Source organism: Ursus maritimus, unplaced genomic scaffold, assembly GCF_017311325.1.
Source record: "Ursus maritimus isolate PB19 unplaced genomic scaffold, ASM1731132v1 scaffold_8, whole genome shotgun sequence".
NCBI lineage: Eukaryota > Metazoa > Chordata > Mammalia > Carnivora > Ursidae > Ursus > Ursus maritimus.
In genome coordinates, this window is record NW_024426996.1 from 20,462,184 (window position 1) to 20,476,909 (window position 14,726).

General features: G+C 37.1%; 1 long non-coding RNA gene across 1 annotated transcript in view; it reads right to left on the reverse strand.

Annotated features, from left to right (window-relative positions):
- Positions 1-14,726, reverse strand: part of LOC103665343 — a 406,966-nt gene that overhangs the window by 14,243 nt on the left and 377,997 nt on the right. The gene's annotated exons all lie outside the window — the stretch shown is intronic.

A 14,726-nucleotide genomic window follows, 5' to 3' on the forward strand; every position in this document is an offset into this window, starting at 1 on the left:
GAATCATGCTATGCCTACAAAGAAAAAGAACGTGGACAAAAAGAGTGTTAAGTCTTTTACAAAATAGTTTCTGTAGCATCTCATGATGTCTCATTTTGTCATGTAATTGATAGATACCATTGGAGAACTGAAGCATTTACTTTTCACTTTCCAGGTGTAAAGACTGCTACAAGAAGATAACCTAAGACTTAGAAAAATAGAACTTCAAATTTGAAACATTTTTCTAATGGGTTTCAGCTAGCAATTAGAGATCTTATATGTCAGGCCCCTTATTTCAAATACTTAGAAGCCAGGATCCAAAGGAGATGATGGGCCAAGGTCTCAGGGCTAGTTTGTACCTGGAAATGCTGGGATTAGAACCTAGAGGAACTTTATTCTACACCATACACCAAGTTTTCTTTGACAATTTCAATTTTAAGAATAATATTTAGAGCTGAATATAAATTGTCTGTTCTCTCTAGCTACAGTTGCAGTGAGCACAGCATAATGTATAGACTTGTGGAATGACTATGTTACACCCCTAGAACTAATGTAACATTGTGTGTCAACTATAATGGAATTTAAAAAAAAAGAAAAGAAAAATGTTTAGAAAATATGAGGTTAAACTAAAAAATGGGGAAAAAAGAAAATAAGCTTTAAATATGCATATCAGTGATAATTGTTCAATTTAGTTCAATAATTTAACTAGAAGACAAAACAAAATGTCTCTTCTCTGTTTCTCCCCCTTCATTCACTCTTCCCATTCAGGCATCACTATTACCTCCTGATAATGGTGCTTGATATACTACAGCAACCTAACTTCTGTCCCACGTCTCAAATTTATTCTCTGCATTTCCACCATGGTTCTACCTCCCTTCCAGTTCCATCCCCTCTCCATCTCTGTCTCTCTCTGATTTTACTTTATCTATCTATCTATCTATCTATCTATCTATCTATCTATCCAGTGCTGCAGATCATGACGCTTGGAAAGTACTCCCCTGCCCTGCCCAAGGGAGTCCTCAGGTCTTATCTACATGCAGAAGCAGACAGGCCTTTCAGCTGCAGGAGCTCTTCAGAGGCATGGTGGGAAAAGGAGGTGCCTATCTCCGGGTGCCCAGTCTCTCAAAGCCCTCTTAGTTGTTCCTCTGAACATTTCTTGAGCATCTTCCACTAGTCGTTGCTCATCATGAGAGAGTGTTTATGGACTCTGACCTTTTGATGCTGCCACATATGTTCTTAATAATTGCAGATCTGGATGGTCAAGGCAACAATTGGAACCTCCAGGAGCTGGTGTTCTCAGGGTCTGCCCGACCTGTTCATTGGCTGCTCATACCTGATTTTCAGCTATGTTTTCCTTTTGTCATCTCCATGATGAGAGTCTTTTCCCGACATTTGAATCCTTCCATTCCAGAGGTGTTGTGGTGGTTGTGGCGAGGTGTGGAAGAAGGGACATCCTCCTCACTGGGTGTGTGGGCCGACCGGACTCTGGCCCAGTGCCTCTGTAGGTCTAGAACTCCAAGCCCTTGGCTTGGTGCCGCCTGGTGGCACTTAGCCTGCAGGACCCACATGGCGACCTCTGCAGCCAACAGGGTTACTCAGGCGTCGTCCTGTTGGCTCAGTCTGACACAGCCCCACTTCTTTCTTGAAAACAGGTATCTGATCATTTTATGTTACAGCTTCAAAGTCTGGGCTAGTTTCACCATTTCCCAGAGACGCTAATTAACAGAGCATTTCATCTTCACGTAAGTATAGTCAGCCTTCGACCTATTCTTTTGTTTTTAAATAAGATTTTTATTTATTTATTTATTTGAGAGCATGAGCACAAGCAGGTAGAGTGGCAGAGGGAGAGGGAGAAGCAAGCTCCCCGCTGAGCAGGAAGCCCCATGAGGGCTCCATCCCAGGACCCTGGGATTATGACCCAAGTGAAGGCAGATGCCTAGCAGACTGAACCACCCAGGCACCCCTTCGACCTATTCTTCTAGTTTCACTGCACACACTGTTCCACCACCAACCTGGCCTCCACCACACCTTCCAGGTTGCCTGGTCCTCTAATCAAATATCTGAGTGCCTGATGATCTCTTATTGGAACTCAGCTCCCATGACTGAAAGTCCTGTGATCTTTTCACTCACCATGCAGCTAGCTGACCTGGAAGTTGTCAAATTAAAGTCACATTTTCTAGGGAGCCAAAATTAGAGACATAAAATGAGACTTTGTTGATGGTATTTTCCCTTTCACAGGATAAATATCATTCTTTCACCTTAAAAAGTAAACGTTATCTTCATTCTTTAGGGATGAATAAGTGGAATACTTGGGAAGATTTAAAGATTTATAAAGTTTGATCACTAACCTGTTTTAGGAATCAGTTATTGTATTATAGTTTTCCAAAAACCTTCTCAATAACAAGTTACTTCAGTTTTTAATATATCTCACTGTTTGTGTTGCTTTTCATCCATTCTTTACACTTAACCCTACTACATTATTCTAAAGAAAACTCTAACCACATCAGTTAATCAAATATTTTTATTTAAAAAAAAGTTTTGTATCCAGTCTATAATGCCCACAATGACCATCATTTATTCCAAAATCAAGATTTTTTTTATCTTGTATCTTTTTCTCTTCTGATTAGATTGATACTTATTAGCAGTATAGAGTACTCATTTCATTTATGAGCTTCCTTTTCTAGTCTTTCTTTTTTTTAAAGATTTTATTTATTTATGTGATAGAGAGACAGCCAGTGAGAGAGGGAACACAGCAGGGGAGTGGGAGAGGAAGAAGCAGGCTCCCAGTGGAGGAGCCCGATGTGGGACTCGACCCCGGAACACCGGGATCACGCCCTGAGCCGAAGGCAGACGCTTAACGACTGTGCTACCCAGGCGCCCCCCTTTTCTAGTCTTTAGTTTCTCACTGATCGTGATAGAAGCTTCTGAAGAAAGAGGGTTTATCCTCACGTAATAATCTCTCATAAAAATCAAACTGTCAGCCTTACTTTGGGTATGTAATTCAGCTTATCAATGAATCAATCCATAATATTCATTAATTTCATTAAATTCTTCCTATGTGAGTCACCATGGGAAATATAAAAGTGGAGACCACACCGTGCCGACCTTCTAAGCAATGCGTCATATACATAAATGACCTTGAACTAAGCTGGTATTTGAAAAGCACTATTTAGTTGCCTGGAATAGCCAGCAATCCCTGTACCAATGGATGAAAGATTACTCCAAACTTTGCTGTGGAAGAGAGGAGAAAGCAAGGGGGTCAACGCTCAGAGACGAAGACCTTTGCTCTTCTTTGCTCCCGCTTTTATTGGCTCTTCAGTATAATCACAATCCTTATCATTGTTTCTCAAGCACGTGATGTATGAGAAGGGTCTTATTGAAACTAGGAGGATCTGTTTACGGGAAAGATACGATATGCTTATCTGCGCGTTCTAGGATTTTGGCTAAACATAGCCTAAGGGACAATGCCTACATCTCTTAGATCACAGGGTGGCTGTTTGGGCTAGGAAAGCTTTGGGGAGGGCAACTGCCTGCGGCATTCCCACAGCAGAGTGGCCCTGCAGGCCTCCGCATTCCAAAGGCCAAAGCCCTTCTCTGAAACCTTCCATTACCCCCAGCGGCCTCTGTGTTACATTTTAGCAAGCCAGATATTATAGCTGATTTCATGCTCTACATTAACTCCAACGTTTAGTGAATGGCTGAAAGAATGCATGTGCAAATGAGTGGATTACATATGCAGTAAGTAAAACAGAGGTAAAGGACACCTGTATTTGGATTTAGAAGAAAAATATTATAATGGCAGAACTGGACTCCTAAAATGTGAACCAGATTTCTAAGATGGACAAGATATCAATTGATAAATTTGGAGATATGAAAATAAACTTAGCCGTAGGAAATGATATGAGCAATATCATCAGAGACAAGTTCTATCGTTAAATCTTGTCAGCTTAAGCAGAGCAGATGATGTTGGGAAGAAGTGGGTAATAAAAATTGGAGCCAGAATTTGAAGAATCTTGAATGTCAACCTAAGAACATAGGTCTTATTTTTTCCTATAGAGACCAGAGCTCCATAAAAGGTTTATGCTGAGGTTAGTAACATAATAAAAAAATCTCATGTTGGTGCCTCTTTGACTGCTAATTTCATTATTGAGAGAAGAGAGCACGGAATAACAGTAAGAGCATATACTACTTGCTTCAGATATGGGCTCTACCATTTACTGTGTGATCTCTACTAAGTTACTTAACCTCTCTGTGCCTCAGTTTTCTTCAATTCTAAAATAAAGATGAGGAGGATAGCAATGATGATGATAACAATAGTTGTAAGAAATAAATGGATCGACTGAAGAGCAAATGAGTTAATGTATGTAAAGTGCTTAGATCAATACTTGGCTATTATTACTGCTTTTACTGTAAAGACAGAAGAGTTGGGTGATTCTTCACTTTCTATACTTTTAAAATTGAATCTCAGAAGAGTCACCAAAAAAGAATAATCATAGACCAGTACAGGTTTAATTACTGTATTAAAAGCATGGCTTATAAATGAAGGCATTATTTGGTAACCTGGATGATAGTTCTGTGTATCCTTTGTGGATTAAGAGGATGTGAAAAGTATAACTAAAAAGAGTGGAAAGAGAATGGTAATCAGCTTTGTTCTGGACTATAGAAACACATTTAAAAGACAGTCTTACATTGGATTTGATGAGGATTTCTTGGATATAATACCAAAAGCACAGGCAACAGAAGAAAAATAGATTGACTGGGCTTTATCAAAAGTAAAAACTTTTGTGCAACAAAGGACACTATTGAGAGAGTGAAAAAGCAATGCATGGAATGAAAGAAAATGTTTGCAAATAATATATCTGATAAGGGATTTATATTCATAACACATAAAGAAATGCTGCTACTCAGTAATCAAGAACAAAAAAAAAAACAATTAAAAAATGGGTTTAATAGACATTTCTCCAGAGAAGATACAAAAGCCCAATAAGCACATGAAAAGATACTCAGCATCACTATTCATTAAAGAAATGAAAATCAAAGCCACAAAAAGATACCATTTCATACCCATTAGGATGGCTATTATCAAAAGAAAAAAATAAGAAAAACAGAAAGAAAACCACAAAGACAGAATGAAAGGAGGGGGGAGGGAGGGAAAGAAAGTAAGGGAAAGGAAAGGAAAGGGGAAAAAAGGGTTAGTAAAGATGCAAAGAAATTGGGACTCTTATGCACTGCTGGTGGGAATGCAAAATGGTATAGCCATTATGGAAGACAGTATGATGCTTCCTCAAAAAATTAAACATAGAGTTACCATATAATCCAGCAATGCCACTTCTAGGTATATACCCTAAAGAATTGAAAGCAGACACTCAAACAGGTATGTGTACACCAATGTTCATAGCAGCAATAGTCACAGTAGCCAAAAGGTAGAAATAGTCCAAATGCCCATTGACAGATAAATGGATGAACAAAATACGGCATGTACCGATGGTAGAATATTATTCAGCCATAAAAAGGGACGAAATTCTGAAACATGCTACAACATGGCTGAACACAGGCAACAGAAGGAAAATAGATATCACACTAAACAAATAAGTTAGAGGCAAATATTGTATGATTCTACTTATGAGATGCCTAGAATAGTAAAACTCCTAGAGACAGTAGAATAGTGATTACTTGTTTGATGGATACAGAATTTCAATTTGGGATGATGAAAAAGTTCTGGAGGTGGACGGTAGTGACAGTTGTACGACAGTGTAAATGTACTTAATGCCACTGAATTGCACACTTAAAAATGGTTAAAATGGTAACTTTTACATTATGTATATTTAACCACAATTTAAAAAATTAGTCCACATGAAACTCTTTTACTACTTCTAATTATATTGGCATACTAGTTTAATTGCATTGATATGAAAGTATCATTGATTATGAACAATCAGAAAACAAAGGACGAAGGTTAAATGATCCATGATAGAATTCTCATGAAAATGTCCCCAAAGAGAGGCTCCTGGGTGATTCAGTTGGTTAAGCATCCAACTCTTGATTTTGGCTTGGGTCATGATTTCACGTTTGTGAGGTTGAGTTTCTCATAGGGCTCTGCACTGGGCGTGGACTGGTCTTAAGGTTCTCTCTCTCCTTCTCTCTCTGCCCCTCTCCCTTCTCTCCCTCTCTAAAAAAAAAAAAAAAAAAAAAAAAAAAAAAAAGTTCCCAAAAGAAGTCTTAGGACATAGGGTTTATCTCGCTAGTTCAATTATTCTTGTCTTCTTTTCAAGGAAAACATATCCTAATAATGAAGAACTTGCATTTTATGTGCTGACATAGACTTCTAAAGTTGGTTACTTTGTTTGTCTTATTATCCAATTAGGAAATAGTTCCAAATTTCAGTATTCTCTGCATAATAAACCCAAAATAATACTCATTTTAGTTTTCAGAACCTTTAAGACTTCACAGGAGTCTTTCACACAGAGATCCCTAAGTCCTTCTCCTGACCCTTTTCTGCTTCCTTTCTCACATCTCCTGAACAAAATGGGCATGACCCCAGCTTGGCTCTGAAATTTTTGCTTTACAAAGATATCCATCTGTTCCTTTCATTGTCTTCCTAGTCATATCTGACTGGGTTTGGGATGTCCAAATACATTTCTGTTATTGTCAACACTACAGAGCCAAGAACTCTTTGGACAAGTAAACTGCCCTATAAGCTATTGCCTTATGTGTCCTCAAAAGAATTGCCCTTGCCGAAATCTAGAACCTTTACTAGCAGGAAAAAATGTATTTGGTATTAGAGCTGCTATCAAAATGAATTTTAAAGATGAATACTAAGCAACAGAAAACAAAGCATGTCAAATGTCCAACAATTTGTGGCATTTTAAACTTGACTATTCCTAATAGGCTAGTAGTTTAGTGGTTATTATGTTTCCTGAATGTTTTTAACAGAATATATAAACTAAATGGAAGGGTATAATTCCTGTTCATTCTTTTCTAAGGTAAAATCACAGGGCCAATTTGAAAAATTTGTTGAACTGGAGGTTTTTTGATTCATTTTTGTTTTTGTTTTTTAAATGAATAAGCATGGATATGAATGTTATTGTTTCCATTCCCAGAGATTTTCTGGTCAGTCTTGAAGTATAACTTGGTTCTGAGTTGCCACCACTGAAAAAAGAAGTGTAGAAGTACATTTTTTGGTAGGTCTTCTATTTTCACAAATAGAAAATACCACAGGTTTTCTAATAAATCTATATAACTACAGGATAGAAAACCTGAGATAGTACTATGACATAACTAGATTCACTCATCCAGTTGTCATTTACTGAGTGTCCAGGATGTGCCCAGTATTGTGTCAGCTAGGTGATGGGAATCCAAAGATGAGTAAGATACTTTACCTTTGAACAATGTACTTTCATGGTGTGAGCAAACAAACATGCAAATGTGATAGCTACTTTCCCCTGACTCCATTATACTGGGGATAAAACTAAAGGTAAGATCATAATAAGTGTTATTTCTTAAAGATGTCTCGTAAAATAACACCTCTCCAAGCTCTTAGCCTCTCATCATTGAGAGTTGCTCCAACCTTCACGCTGAAGTCACCACCTTAGAGCAGAAACAATGAGGAGCATCTTATTCACAAGAATGCCACTTCCTTTGCTCACTGTTCTTTACACAATTGTGCCTGTACCTTTTCCTCTGTAAGCAAGCAGTCTCACCACCATCCGGGATTAGAACAACCACAAGGTTTCTTTTCCTTTCCGCATCCAAAGAACATTTAAAAATATCCATGCCAGGGCCCCATCTTCAGAAATTTTGATTTAATTTGTTAACTTTATTGTTGTTATTATTATTGTTGTTATGGAAAGGATTCTAACCTGCAGCACGTTTGAGAACTGCTATCTTAAGTGACTTCCAACTATAATAAATTCCTTGACTCAACCAACCAAGCCAGTATACAAACAACACAGCCTTTTGGCCCTCAAGTTGTTGAAAGGACTCTTGATTCTTGGTCTTTCCATTCCTTGCTTTATGGGCTCCAAAATTGCTTCTCAGCAGAGCAGGAAAAGAGACTAAGGTGAGAAGCTTCACCATCTCTCATGTTTACTAATCACATTATTCCTCTCTTGCCACAGTTTCTTATACTCAGTAAGAGTAGTCTATCCCAAGAGCAGTTGCTCAGCTATGTGAGCAAATATATTCAGATTTGGCTAAGTCAGAATTAGAATTCTATCATATGCAATGGAAAATGTTCTTAAGTAGCATAACCGCCTTTCCAGGCTGAAATTTGGGCTAGCTGTTCAGAGTTCCAAAAAATGTGGTACACTCCCCTAGAAATATACATTAAATTTTATCTTAATTATGTATTTGATTATTTCTTTTGCCTGCTAGACTACATTCTTCTTTAACGTAGGGGCTCTCTTGTTCCCTTTTTGTTCTCCTGTAGTAGAGTTTGTAGAGAATAGGTGTTCAATTAAAAAGACGAAGAAAAGAAAGAAAGAAAAAACATGATGGATAAGTAAAAAATGAATTTTTCCTCATAATTAAATATTTATATTCTTTCTGCAACAGAAATAATATCCAGAACTCTAAACTGGCACCAAAGAAACTCTGGTGTTTTTTTAATTTACATAATACTACTATTTCTCAGCACATTGACAACAGATCTTAAACACCACTTAGCTGTTCCATCCCCCTATGCCTTTTACCACATTCTAGAACTGAGTATCTGTCAGAAAGTTGGCGTTATTTTGTCAGGTATGAGACACAGTTAAAAAAAAAAAAATCTAAGCTTAGAATTCCCCAGGCACTAAATTTTATCCACTGTAAAAACTGTGTTCTGAAGAATTCAATCTATCACTGAATAAATTTTCTGTTAGTCTTTCCTGATTGGAAGCTAAAGGGTCAATGAAATTATTCAAATTATGGCCAGCTGTCAAACAGAAGAAAGTTGATTGTATGCTTTGTTTCATCTATGTTTATTTTTGTCTGAATTTCCTTTACTCAAGATGTAGTACATTTCCTAAATGACACACTTTGTGGTTATACTAAAGAACCACTGTGTATGAAATATCATACAGTTTCCCCCACTACCTGAGAGTTCACTTTACACCACTTTGCTTTTAAGAAAGTACTACATTAATACCTGTGTTTGCTAACAGACTCTGAAGAGCATTTGAGCTTTTATGAAATGGTAATTGCTTCTTTGATTTACGTCATTTCAGCTTACAAAATGTTTCATAAGAATGCTCTACTTTCAGATAGCAGGGGAAACCTGTCTGGGAAAAAATCAATATTGACTAATAAAGATAGAGCTATTGAACAGTGGAACGTTAGCCAGAGTCTTGTCTGCAATTAAAAATTCCAAAGTGTAAATTCTCTCGTTATATAAACTAGAAAAAATCTTTGTGTGTCTGAATATGTCATCACTCTTCTGAGGCAATCATGACAAGCTCTCAGAAAGCCAGCTGTATTAATATATGATGTGAACAATGAATTGAATAAATACGGAAGCTCTGAAGATAATTCAAGGTAGTCCATCTTTGTTCCAAATGAGCAGAAAATTCTAATATAATGAGTGTTAGACAATTTTAAGTTTAACTAAAAGTTTTCTTTATAACAGTAATTACATCTTAAATTTATCTTGGATTTACACTTTAGACTTTTGTCAAACAGTTAATTTGAAAACAAATATACTCTTGCAATAACTGAAGTCTCAAGTAAAGTAAAATATCCATATGCCAGCTAGCCAATTTTTTGGTTATAATTGCTTTATTAAAATTGATAGACCAATAGATGATTTTTTAGTCTTTTTCTGTCATTCCCTTTCTCCTTTTTTCCCAAAGCAATGGACTGGATTACTTTTATAGTAAGGCAAAAACCTAGCAAAAAAAAAAAAATTATAGAAGCCATAAGGTATTGTAAACTTGGGATATGTGAAGAAGACAAAGGGATCAGACCCATCCTAAAGGCTTTAGTCCTTAACATGATCCTCTTGCAGGGCTTTCTATCTGCCTCAGTCAAGGGTCTCACTAGCCAGTCTTGGAATCCAGAAACCTGGCAGTCTTGTTTGACATGTCTCTGCCACATATCTCATTGCCATCTAGAGCATACCCATATTCTCACAAAATCCTACCAAACTTAGATCATAAGCATTTCTTAAATCCATTCACATTTGTCCACCTCTGCTACCAACCCTAGTTCAAACTGCCACTGTTTCTCATCAGATGTATTTATTAGCATCCTAACTCTGCTCTTCCTATCCTTCTGGTCTTCTCCAGGTTCTTCTGCACTTTAGAATCAGAGTGATTTGCATGTTAAAATGCAAACTTAATCACGTCTCTTGTCTTCTTTTGCACTATTCTTAGGATAAATACCAAAACCTTCAACATGACCTTCATGGCTTCATGTGGTCTGGTCCTGCCTCACCTCCCACCAAGAGCCCCCTCATTCTCTGTGCTCTAGATGCATGACCTTACTTTAATTTCTGGAACATGGCATTTGTCTCTAGTGAACCTGTATCTGGAACAGCACCTGGCATAGGGTAGAAGGCAATAAATATCTTGATGAATACACAGGATGAATGAAAGAAAGCATGAACAAATGAAGTATAATGTTGCAGGATAATGTCAAACTGAGCAGATGTGTAGTTTTAGAACTTCTGCTCTGTCATGCATAATGCATGTTTTAAGTTGTCTTCTTCACAATTAAACCACTGTCAACACCATTACATAATATGTAAAGAATGGAGGTTATAACTCAAAGCAATAGTTTTTTCTTTGATTTCTATGACATGAGATATTCACCTGCACTGTGGTTGGGAATACAAAGGCTACTTTATTTATCATATGCATTAATTAAAATATCATTTATTCATAGTTTTAACCCACAGAAAATATCTTTTATGAAGATGCTAAATAATAAATTCATACACACAGAAAAACTCACATTTTGACTGAGAAAGGCACAGATGCTTTTCAGAGTAAAAATAACTTCAACAGCAATTTCTTTGAAAGAATATAATTTTAAAATAAATGTGTGGCTCAGGCTGTTTTCTGAATGGGATTGCTGAATTGATTCTGAACTGGGAGTTGTAATCCAATCGGGTCAATCTAGCCTATGATCCAGCAGATAGAAACTCAGTTGTGTGGAGGGGGAAAATTAGGAGAAGATTAATATTACACAACGTAATGAAGATTTAATAGATACCCTCTCTTAATCCTTACAACAACCTGGAGTGTTTCCTGCCATTTTCTCCCTTAGGAAACAGAGCCTGGGAGGTTACACAGATAATAAAGGGCAGATACAGTATTTGTCTGACTCCAAAGCCATCTCTTGATTTCTTGTGATTAACTATAGAGCTCCCCTTCTTATTTTTCCTCCTGAGTGACCACCACAGACCCTTCTTACCTTCTGGGATTATTTTCCTATGTAGATTTCCAAGTGACTGAACTCCTGTTACTCCAATAGTTACTGTTGTTACTCCAAGTTACCCTTTACTCTAGTTATGAAATTTACTTTAGTGCTGTCTTGATGGCTTCATTACTTTCATTTCTATCATTCTCTGTATGAGAAGATTCATTAAAGATCAATCATTGGCTTAAACTCTTTTTTCCTTTTGACAATTTATTGTCATTTATCTGAATAGAAAATGTTGAAATTTGAGGATCCCAGTTTCATGAAATACATTTGTTGTAGAAATACTCCTGTACATCTTCAGTGACCTTTTAATTATAGGTTTAACATAACCTCTCTCTAATGGCTGCATGTTAAAGGCTCATTTCTGGGCTACTCACCAAGTTTCCTGTATTGTAATTTGACTTCCCACAGTGTGTTATAAATTCTAAAGGAAATCATTTTAAAACCAAAAGGTTATAACAACAAATATTTGGACAAAGAATAAAATGTTCTGATGTCTTCTATACAGTGTAGATTATCAGACTCACAGATTTTGATTTAATGTTATAAAATCAAAGTCAGTCACGGAGATGATTGGCTGGATTTTTAATTTTCATATGAATTGTCTCAAATTTCTAAGGCAGCTCTGTTTGAATTAACCAATTAAGATGCAGCCTCCAGTTTTATATTGCCAGTAACTTGCTAAGCATTTCACTGCCAGCTGTCTTTCTTTCTGTCTTTTCTGTAAGACAGGGAAAAAAAGTATTTGTTTTTCAAGAAGGTTTTAGTCCAAAAAATGACTTTTACTTTTTTGTAAAAATGGTACATGTCATCACTGAAAACAAAAAAACTCTCCATTTGACAAAGTACAGTACCCTTTCTTGATTAAAACTCTTCACAGTGTAGGGATGGAGGATACATACCTCAATATTATAAAAGCCCTCTATGACAAACCCGCAGCGAATATCACTCTCACCACTGCTGTTCAACATTGTACTAGAAGTCCGAGCCTCAGCAATCAGACAACAAAAAGAAATTAAAGCCATCCGAATTGGCAAAGAATTCAAACTCTCACTCTTTGCAGATGACATGGTACTCTATGTGGAAAACCCAAAAACTTCATCCCCAAATTGCTAGAACTCAAACAGGAATTCAGTAAGGTGGCAGAATATAAAATCAATGCACTGAAATCAGTTGCATTTCTATATACCAACAATGAGACAGGGGAAAGAGAAATTAAGGAGTTGATCCTATTTACAATTGTACCCAGAACCATAAGATACCTAGGAATAAGCCTAACCAAAGAGGCAAAGAATCTGTACTCAGAAAACTATAGAATATTCATGAAAGAAATTGAGGAAGACACAAAGAAATGGAAAAATGTTCCATGCTCATGGATTGGAGGAACAAATATTGTTAAAATGTCTATGCTACCTAAAGCAATCTACACATTCAATGCAATCCCTATCAAAATACCATCAGCTTTTTTCATAGAACTGGAACAAATAATCCTAAAATTTGTATGGAACCAGAAAAGACCCCCAATAGCCAAAGGAATGTTGAAAAAGAAAACCGAAGCTGGTGACATCACAATGCCAGACTTCAAACTCTATTACAAAGCTGTAATAATCAATACGATATAGTACTGGCAGAAAAACAGACACATAGATCAATGGAACATAAGAGAGAGCCCAGAAATGGACCCTCAACTCTATGGTCAACTAATCTTCAACAAAGCAGGAAAGACTATCCACTGGAAAAAAGACAGTCTCTTCAACAAATGGTGTTGGGAAAATTGGACAGCCACCTGCAAAAGAATGAAACTGGACCATTTCCTTACACCATACACAAAAATAGACTCAAAATGGATGAAAGACCTAATGTGAGACAGCAATTCATCAAAATCCTAGAGGAGAACACAGGCAGCAACCTCTTCAACCTTGTCTAAAGCAACTTCTTGCTAGACATGTTTCCAAAGGCAGGGGAAACTAACTAAGGCAGAAATAAACTATAGGGACTTCATCAAGATAAAAAACTTTTGCATAGCAAAGGAAGCAGTCGATAAAATCAAAAGACAACCGACAGAATGGGAGAAGATATTTGCAAATGACATGTCAGATAAAGGGCTAGTATCCAAAATCTATAAAGAACTTACCAAACTCAACACTCAAAGGACAAATAATCCAACCGAGAAATAGGCAGAAGACATGAATAGACATTTCTGCAAAGAAGACACACAAATGGGCAACAGACACATGAAGAAGTGCTCAACATCACTCAGCATCAGGGAAATACAAATCAAATCCACAATGAGATACCACCTCACACGTCAGAATGGCTAAAAATAACAAGTCAGGAAACAAGAGATGTTGGCGAGGATGCAGAGAAAGGGGAACCCTCCTACGCTGTTGGTGGGAATGCAAGCTGGTCTAGCCACCCTGGATAACAGTATGGAGGTTTCTCAAAAAAGTTGAAAATAGCTATTGTACAACCCAGCAATTGCATTACTGGGTATTTACCCCAAAGATACAAATGTAGTGATCTGAAGGGGCACATGCACCCAGTGTTTATAGCAGCAATGCCACAATACCCAAACTATGGAAAGAGCCCAGATGTCCATTGACAGATGAATGGATAAAGAAGATGTGGCACATATATACACAATGGAATATTAGGCAGCCATCAAAAAATTGAAATCTTGCCATTTGCAACAACATGGATGGAACTAGAGGGTATTATGCTAAGTGAAATAAGTCAATCTGATAAAGACAATTATCATATGATCTCACTGATATGTGGAATTTAAGAAACAAGACAGAGGATTATAGGGAAAGAGAGGAAAAAATGAAATAAGATGAGACCAGACAGGGAGAGAAACCATAAGAGACCCTTAATCATAGGAAAAAAATAGGGTTGCTGGAGGGGAGCGAGACAGAGGGATGGGGTAACAGGGTGATGGACAGTGGGGAGCATATGTGTTGTGATGAGCACTGATTTATAAGACTGATGAATCACAGACCTGTACAAATAATACATTATATGTTAAGTAATTGAATTTAAAAAAACCTCTCAAATCATCTTTTTTTTTTTTAAAGAGTTTATTTATTTGTTTGACAGAGAGAGAGGCAGCCAGCGAGAGAGGAAGAAGCAGGTTCCCAGCAGAGGAGCCTGATGTGGGGCTCGATCCCAGGACTCCGGGATCACGCCCTAGGCTGAAGGCCGACGCGCTTAATGACCGAGCCATCCAGGCACCCCTCAAATCATCAACTTTTATTGAACATTAATCCTGTGTCAATTAATAGAAAGATGATGGAATAGATTTTACTTAAACATGGAATTGTACTATACTACAATAAAGTAGTGTCAAA